Source organism: Pezoporus flaviventris, unplaced genomic scaffold (genome assembly GCF_033815535.1).
Source record: "Pezoporus flaviventris isolate CSIRO_AGI_PZ_B2104156 unplaced genomic scaffold, CSIRO_AGI_Pfla_v1 ptg000029l, whole genome shotgun sequence".
NCBI lineage: Eukaryota > Metazoa > Chordata > Aves > Psittaciformes > Psittacidae > Pezoporus > Pezoporus flaviventris.
The window spans coordinates 14,494,531-14,503,193 of NW_026892577.1; positions in this window are offsets into that span (position 1 = coordinate 14,494,531).

Sequence of the window (8,663 nt, forward strand, 5' to 3'; positions counted from 1 at the left end):
AAGATTTTGAGAAGTACCTTTTCAAAATGTATATACAAACCTGACTTCTGAATCCATATTCAGACACGAGAGGGCAGATCCAGACTCCATCAGTTACATGGGCTGGGGTAGAAGTTAGAAAGTCCTCCAGACAGATGGGGTATACCACAGAGGAGAACTAGGTATAACTCTTTCAGTGGTTAGCATGCTTTCCCATAGCCTCTGTCAGTCAGGCTATGAGACCAAGAGATACACGTCCTGTTCAATGAGAATTGCTGTGTCAGTGCTCTGTTTCATTAGGACTATTGTATCTTGCAGGATGGTTTTTCTCATCGCATGGTCTGTAAAATACTGACAAAACAGACCTTCCTTACTTCCTATAGATGTTATTACAGGAACTTAAACTGCAGGCTCTTAGGTACCAGTTGCCAAAGAAAGATAGATTTTTTGTTGTTGTTTTTTTAGAGTAGCTTTGTGAGAAAAAGCTGCTCTGCTTGTTATAAATAGAGGAAGCTGCTGCACAACAGCAGCATGGCATTCAAGACACTTGTGGGATGTCCGGGCCAAGTCCTTTTTTCCTGCCAGGCAGAGCCCTTGGTTTGCCCTGGGTCTGCTGTCTTGCTGGTCCACAACCCTTAAGCACTAGGCTGATGGCCATTCTGGAGCAAGTCTGTCTCAGAGTCAGAGCCTTCTCTTCCTGACACACAATAGAAATGTGATTTAAGTTCTTCACAAGACTTGCAAGAGCTCTGTGCTGCAACACGCTGGTTAGAGTGGAGGGGGCAGGTTAGATTCCACAGAAAGGAACAGCAATACAGATCTTAACCAGAGCACCATATTGAGCCTAAATGAATGATTAATGTACAGTTTGGACACATGGCTGGCAAAAAAAGACAGAGGCAATTCAAAGGTATTATTTATGTGATGGTTGCACTTTGGCATGTTAAGGAAATGCATGGTAATCCTGGCACTAATCCAGTACTGGGCTATGACATTACAAGGACATAGGCAGCAAGTAGGAACATGTCTGCAGAGATCATTAGGGATGATCGTTCACTCTCACAAGACAAGGACTTTGTGTAGCAGATGTAGCAGAAAGAAGAGGAAACCCAGGCCCTGGACCTCTCCTTCAAGCCCATGATAATTTCCAAAGAATGCAGTCAATGATGACAAAGTGTTTTGCAGACATCATGGGAGCATTTTGGATTCTGTTTGTCCCATCCTGGCATAACTAACATGCAGGCAGGAGAAAGACAGACCTTACTTCTGCCTTCCCATCATGCAGCCTAGAAAAACAATGAATTATCACAACAGATATGAACAACACCACAAATGAACATCCTATCTAACTGACTCCAGTACTGGTGGCTCACAGTTAAGAGTTAGAAAGACATGAAGATAAAAAGTCAAGTTTAAAAGCTAAAGAGACTACCTCTGGCCTCAGCTAAGATTCTCACACAGCAGCTCCTCAAGTAGAGGATTGCCACAGTTCAAGCATTGTTTATTTCAACCAAAGTTTACCACATTTCTAGTAAGAAGGATTCTCCCAGTGAAGGAGCTATGCCACTGCTGTCAGTGGAGGAGCTGTGTCATTCTTGTCCCTCCTTTCAGCACAGCAGAGACAAAGATGGCCAGGTGATGGGTTAGCTTAGTCTACAGCACTTCAGGCTTCATCAGAGGTGTAGGAAGGCATCACTTTTCAAGCAAAGCCTGGGATAAAATTACATCAGATGCCATACCAGTCTTCAGCTGCCCTGAGCAGGCCAGTAACACAGGAAAACTTTTTTCCCTATGTTACAACTTCCCCCAGAAAACCTCAGATTACTGTTTGGTGCCAATTCTAATGTCACTGTTTAACAGCATGAAATAATTTGTTATTTGCAAAAGGAATGGAGTTAAAATTGAAAACATTATAAATCTTGCTAGAAAAAAAAATGGTTAAATTACATGAGATGGAAGTATGTCCTGAAAACTCTTTAAAGAGTCTTAAAAATGCAGTATGGGGAGAGAGATTCCATCCACTTAGACCTTTAGTCCTAACCACCACCATGACTACACTAAACAGCAGAATAATCAATTTAGGAGGCATCAGAAAACAGGGGGGGGGGAGAATGAGCAAAGCACCCAGCAAAGCCAGTATTCCCACCTCTCACTGTGCTTCATTTTGTTCTACAAAGCCAAAGATTGTTTTCTTGTTTTCATAAAATGAAATCAAGCTCTGCCCTTTTTTGTTATAGAATGTTGATCTTTTTACAGCAGCTGTCTGCTCAGATAAGCAGAAAATTTCAAACAAATCCTTATAACAGGCTCTTTTTTTACTGTAAGACCAAATAAATGGTTGAGGTATTTATTTCTTGGAAGAATGAGAGAAGCGTTTCTGCTCTGCCTCTGCGTTTGTGGCTGTTAACTGGTGACAGCAATTAAAAATTATTGCCTTGTAAATTGTTTCCATTACCAGCCTAGTTCATGTGTTGGAGGGAGGCAAAGGTGAGCAGACCCACGCTGGTCAGTGGATTTCTCAGGTTGACAGCCAACACTAGCACTATTGCTGTTATGTATTTCTCCCTGTGATGGATATGCACTGGAGCTGAGCAACATCAGCCTTTGCAAGATGAGACTCGCGTGCATCACGTATCACAGAAGCCCCAAAGGGCTGACATGATTGGCTCCACTTTGACATGTCCCAGTCTTTGCTGCATGTTTGGCTAAGCCATAAGCCATCTAATGGCCTTATCAGCCACCTGCAGAGGATTAGATGGACATCCCATGACCAAGGTTTCACAGCAAGCCTGGGCAACTCATGGTGGCAGCAGCTCTGGTATGTGGGGAGCTGAACCACAGGGTCCCATAGCCACAGCACTGCATTTATGCAGCCGGGCTTTACAAAACAGCCATCTGTCACTGTTCAGACACAGGGAATTTGGATGAGTTTTGGCAGCTGGCTCCAGTCCTCGTATGCATTGTCTGGATGCCACCAGGCTGTAACCGAACTGTTACAAGTCAGTGATGGCGACTTTGGGAGCTGCTCCTGAGAGAGAGACCCTTCATCACAGCAAGCCAAGAACTACAGCAATGCATGGAGAGATGCATTCATCTTACTACCTATAAGGTAGTAGTTTTGTGGTTCATACAGTAAGCAAGGTATTATTAATAGCAAATGTGACCCTTGCTCTCAGACATAGAATTTGCAAAGCTGTTAAGCCTGGTATCTGATACTGTAGAAATCACATCAGAGATGACCACCAAAACTGTTTTTAACTGGCCATTCTGGAGGTGTTTCCAAATCTGAAAGCCTTTGTTTGGGAAATCTTCTAAGTTGCCAGGTGACAATAAGGTTACGTAAAATAGAATTTAGAGAATCTGGGTGCTTTGCACAAAAGTGAACAGATAGGATCACAACCTATCTTATGCTAAATACCTCTGTTATTCAGTGACCCCTCGATTTTAATGTTAATATTTTCTAATGCTTGACTTCTGTTATGGTAGGAATTATACTACTGTCGTTTGGTCAACTCTAGCAACTATTACTTTCATTAAAACCAATGGAAGCAAGATTTGATGCAAACCTATTTACAGCAAAGCCAACCAACCAACACACCCAAACAAACCCCAAACCCTGTAATTCATAGAACGCTTTCCCTGATGCAGTTTGTGCACAGCTCCATTAGAACCATGAGGGAATATCCTTTTCAAATCCTTTTCAAGGCTGAAGAAGGCAAGTGCCAGATGGAAAACACTTTATAGTGGATCTATGCTGACTCTTTCTAAGTCATTTAAACTTTAGCAACTGTTTGAGATGTCTTCAGGTTCTCTGATTATAATCTGTTCTTCTCAGACCAGACATGGATATTCTCAAACTGAAACAGTTTTCCAACCAGCACTGCAGAGGATTAAAAAAGAAAAATGTCCTTTCTCCCTTACACAGTTAAGGGAAAACCCACAACGAGGAACTGAAAACCAACACTCTGCTTTCATAGAGAAATTCCAAGAAACGGTCTTTTAAGAAGGATGAAATGTTAGACAGTTTTCAAGCTTATCTCAAGCAGGTATCATTGTAAAAATGGCTACAAGGCACTTTTGTTAGTGTTACAAATATAACTGGAAGTAGGATTTTGTCACAGCAATGACGCTGCTACTGCAAGTATTTTGCAATGGAGAAAGAAGCTCTAGTAGCTGATAAAAACATATATCTTGAAAGAAATGGTACATTACCCAGGTCAGCATTATATTTCACCTCTGATTTCCTTCTCTTTTTCCACACTCTCTGCGCATTTCTTTCTTGCTGAAGGCTATAATTCTTGAGAGAGGAGGTAGTCAGGCTCTGTACAAACCTAATAGTCTAAACCTGCCTTTTTTTCTGCAGATAGAGACCCAAAATTCAGTGATTTACAAGACAGCATCTCTGCTTGAGGCCTTCTTTCAACTTATATTAATTAAAAGTATGGCCTTCATACAAAGGGGAATCAGTGAGGTGCGAGGCATTGCATTCTATTTAGCAGAGAGCAACATAATAGATGCAATTTAAAGTCCTTCTATACTGTTCATCTCTGATGGCATAAATATAGCAAGTGTTAAAAGGTCTAATGCCTGTAAAACTTAGACATGTTACAGCAAGCCAAAAAAAAAGAAAACCAAAAAGAAGGGGTGATTATGCATTCTCTTAGGAATCTGTCTGAGGAAGTGATGGGTGTAGCTGCAGTGTTCTTTGGCTTTGGTGAGTCTAGAGCAGGAAGTATTGTGGGATGTCCCTGGGGAAACTTACAGAAACAAAAGCTAAAAGTCAGAGAAAAATAAAGATAAGAGAACTGATAGAAATCCTTGGGAGAAATTAATCTCCTATTGGAATGAGAGTCTAGAAGAGCAATATCTTCCTTCTGGAGTTAACAGTTTATCAGAGAAGAAGAAATGAAAAGCTATAGCAACGACTGGCTCCCCCAGAGCAGTTACTCAGACCTCTAACAGAGAAACAATAGAAGTTTTCTTTTTTTATTCTGCTATTTTGTTAGTTATGGCTGTAATGGGAATTTAGGCAACAGAAAGAATTTCTAAAACACTTGGGGAAGCTGTCAGCATTTTGCAATTATTATTTTGTGATTTATGGAAAATGAGTGGGACCTAGTGCTGTCCGAATCTTGCCCTCCTCACTGCTGACCCCACTGCCACTCCTAAGGTGGTGCTGTGAAAGTCTACACTTAGTACTGGAAAGATCGATCACTGACAAACGTGGTTTCGGCAAATGTTCAAAGTAGTCTTGTGGCCTTGTGTTGGACTTCCTTTTCTAAAAGCAGAAGTTACCTGCTTAGGTCTATTCTGGAACAGTGTCTTTGGTTGTTTTCTGGGTATTCAGAAAGTCCTGCTTTGTTTGCAGAAATAGACCAGAGAACAAACAAAAGTAATTTGCCAGCTTCAGCAAAACTATGTATTTGAACTTGGAGGCAAATATCAGGATAACTTCTTGCCTGAACATTTTGGGCCAGACTACATCAAATGGTGGAAACCAGAGTTAAGTTCAACAATGCTATTTTGCTAGTTCCTAGTAACTGACCATCTGACTCTGGGCTGAGCTGCCCCACAGTCAGACTCCTGGGCAAGGTATTTGCTCCCCAGATGCTGCAGAAGGGTGCAAGTGACCAGCTGCCCTGCAAATAGACATTTTAAATGTAGCTTCAGCATCTGCAAATGGCGGCCAACACCTTCACCGGTTTTGCAAGAATTAATGATTATCGTGTTAAGTTTCCTGAGGGAAGAGACTAGAATTAACCCTCTTGAAGCTATCTATTCTGCTGCTGCAGCTTTTTTAAGCATAGAATTTGTTGCTGTAAAAAAAGACACGTGCCTAATGCTAAAGCTGCAGTGCCCAATGTTTTATATCCCTGTTTATTTTGCAGTGTCATTCAAGCTTCAGTGCTGACTGGGCCAAGTAGTCTTAATAATAACTGTTTAATAACATTAGGCCAGCTTCTCATGAAGCTTCCACATGAAAAATCCACTGCTGGCAGATTGAGGAGGGAAGAGGTTCAGATAAAAATCCTCCCTCTTGCATGGACATCTTTAGGATTGTTTTTAGACCTAAACATGTAAAGAATATAGCTTTCACCCACAGATGGCAATGAACACAATCTATGCCTTCCCAAAGATAGAAAACTACATATTTAGACTCAAAGAAATGCCAGCATACAGCTTGCGGAAGGGGATCTAGTTTATGTCGAAACAGTATAATCAATTTGGCATGAAAAAAGTGAGAGTCAGATCAGTATCTACCCATTCATCAGGCTCCTGAGAACCAGGAGAGCGCAGACTCTGAGAAGAAAACTGCCTCATCCTAATAAGGCAGAGCTGTTTGCTAGAGACATAGCCCGGATGCCTTCTATATGAACTAATGCAAGCCATCAGGAGAGCTGCTTCTGTGCGGCTGAGGAGCAGTATCATCTTTCCATCAGTAACAAAGTAGGATCGTCTTTGCAGGATTATTTGTGCTGAGTTGCACACAAACGCTTTGCTCATATGCGTGCTGCATGAAAATCTCATGTTACAAGAAAAGCCTTCTTCCTGGTGTCCTGGGTTACCCTCTGCATCTCCTTCAATATGAAAGCACAGTAAGGGAAAAAAAAAAAAGCAGCCATCATGACTGAATAGTAAGCATTTTTTTCTGCACAGGGAATATAAAATTATAGCAAATATTTGAGTTACTTTTGACTCTGCAGTAAAATGATGTTGCTTCTTAGTTTGACTTGTCAGGCCCTTCCTTTGTTTAGATTTAACCTTATATGACTGAACCCTTTAGAAATAATAGCTGTGCTTCGAAACAGAATCAACAGCTCAGAAGAAGAGCATCTATCCAAACAGCCATGCTTCTGCCTGTTGCTGAGTGGAGGTAGCAGGGTGTCCACTGAGGCAGGAGCTGCTGCTCACATATTTTGAAGAAATGCCTTTATTTCTTGATGTATTTATAACATTCATATCCAGCACTTTAATGCATTTCAGGGAGAGCCATATCTCCCTGCTGACGTCAAGAGAAGCAGCTGAAAACAGGCCAATAACAGCTTCTGGGTTTTAAAGCGGGCTCTGTGGCTGTGCAGGAAGGAGGAGATTTCTTGTTACAAACACAAATAAGAAAAAAGTCATTTACAAAGAAGAAAGTAAATCATGACAAAATTATTCATGTTTTGCTGTAGCTCTTCCATTCTGTTGCCAAAAAATGATCCTTCCTACAGCAAGATTTCCATCTGAATTATTAGGAGATTTGCTTGATTGAGGACTGCAAGATGTGGCTTTTGCACCAGAACTTCATTTTGGCCTATTAGCATTGTAGGCTTTTCGAATTCAATCAGAAATACCCAGTATGTTAAAATGAAAACACTTGGCTACATCTACCAAATCTCACTGTTTTCTCTCAATAATTATAAACACCTACCCAAAACACAGAGACATTTCATACTTTTGCAAAGAACCTTTTCCTACTGCCTGCAATAATCAAGTATGGCTCCATTGGCTTCCTAATCCCGCTCCGTGCCCACCTTCCAGATTTCTTCCTGGAAGAGGGTATTAGTGGCTTTACAGAGAACAAGAAATTGCGGTGAGGGTAGGAGAACACGCTGTGGTGCTCTTGGGTAAATAAATAGTGTGATTGAAAAGATTTTGTTTAAACAGAGTTGTGTATCTCTGAGCAGAAGAAAGCACAAGCTTATTCAACTTGCATTTTTATGAGGTGGTTTGCTTATCATCATTGGGGCTCCCTAAAGTTTGGCTACAATTAATTCTCAGTTTGGAGGAGATTCTCTCATTTGCTCATCAATTATTCAGGAAATTAAGGCAGCCCTGACATTCACATGCAAAGAGCCTCCACTACAAACATGCTGGTTACTATAAGCAGCTCCTTTAATAGTAAAAATACAACATACATAAGAGGTGCACTAGACCGAGCGCCTCTACAGCTAATAACGCAGAAAAGAAGTGCAATTTTGAAAGGGTCTTTAAAAAACCCTTCTAATGAATGTATATACACAATTCAAGGAAAATTATGATGGGTACCTATGATGTGCCATCTCCTACAGACATGCATTGTCTCTACCAACAAACCACACATCAAACTCTACCTGTGACAGGAAAGAAGCTGGGTCTGACTAGGATCTACACTTTACTTACAAAGCTTCCTATTTCACTTGCAATTTTTTAATAACTAGTTACGTGGTTTCAACAGTGGCAACTTCCTTGCATGAGTTATGGTTGCCAGTTCAAATTCCCATATTTGAGTAAATGGACAGACTCAGTTATTTGATCATGGAGCAGTCCATCTCCATTGGAGCAACAGAGAGAGGGATCACAGTACACCCTGCAAAGAGATCAAAGTGTGAGCAAGTGTAGGCCACTCGTGTGGCAGAGCACCCCTGAAGCATTGTCAAGGTGCTCTGCCAAGTCCTTATAGATTACTCAGTACAGAAACCCACCTGAAATTTGACTGGCATCTTCTACAGGTCAAAAAAAGAATCATAGAATCACAGAATAGTAAAGGTTGGAAAGGACCTTAAGATCATGTAGTTCCAACCCCCCTGCCATGGGCAGGGACACCTCACACTAAACCGTGTCACCCAAGGCTTTGTCCAACTTGGCCTTGAACACCACCAGGGATGGAGCATTCACAGCTTCCCTGGGCAACCCATTCCAGTGCCTCACCACCCTCACAG